This window comes from Sciurus carolinensis, chromosome 10, assembly GCF_902686445.1.
Source record: "Sciurus carolinensis chromosome 10, mSciCar1.2, whole genome shotgun sequence".
Lineage (NCBI taxonomy): Eukaryota > Metazoa > Chordata > Mammalia > Rodentia > Sciuridae > Sciurus > Sciurus carolinensis.
Window position 1 is genome coordinate 40,026,293 of NC_062222.1, and position 743 is coordinate 40,027,035.

General features: G+C 32.6%; 1 non-coding gene across 1 annotated transcript; it reads left to right on the top strand.

Moving 5' to 3' along the window:
• Positions 1–308: 308 nt before the first annotated feature.
• Positions 309–472, top strand: LOC124995208 (U1 spliceosomal RNA). Its single transcript, XR_007110676.1, has one exon. It is a non-coding gene; the product is annotated as a U1 spliceosomal RNA (small nuclear RNA).
• Positions 473–743: the final 271 nt, after the last annotated feature.

Genomic DNA, 743 nt, shown 5'->3' on the forward strand with positions numbered 1-743 from the left:
TGATTCAAGAGATTTATGTCTATTCAGAGATAACAGAGTATCATTTCTGGTGGAGAATTTGTCCTAAATAAGGTTTGTAAGCTTACCAGTTTGTATGGAAAACAGGGAATACATTTACACATCGTGAGTTCATTATGACTAATTTTACAGCTTCCTGGTAGATTTATGATACATTAAAGATGTCTCAACTTCTAAAATATGTTGTACAAGTCAATTAAATATCAACGTTGCCACTAAAATTTTACAACAATCTGCTGGTTATAACAAGAGTTATTAGTTTAGTTTGGCGATGCCAAATAAAAGTCCCTATACTTACTTGTCAGGGGAGATACCATGATCTCGAAGGTGGTTTTCTCAGGGCAAGGCTTATCCATTGCACTCCGGATGTGCTGACCCCTGTGATTTCCCCAAATGCAGGAAACTTGACTGCATAATTTGTGGAAGTGGAGGACTGCGTTCACGCTCTCCACATATTTAAAAAAAAAAAAATTCCCTTTTAAACTTTATTCTAACTTTTTTCCATGACTTCAATGCTCAATAAAAGACATTAAGGCAAGAAAATCATAATGGAATTATAAGTTTTATATGTTTCCTTTTACATTTTTAGAAGGGGTTCCTCAATATTTTGTTCAGATAAAATGTAGTAAGCTATACACATTTTAAAGTATAGATTTTTTTTTCTTAAAAATTTCTTCTCAACATGAATCTATCCTTTATATACCTCAGAAAAACTGATGCTAAAA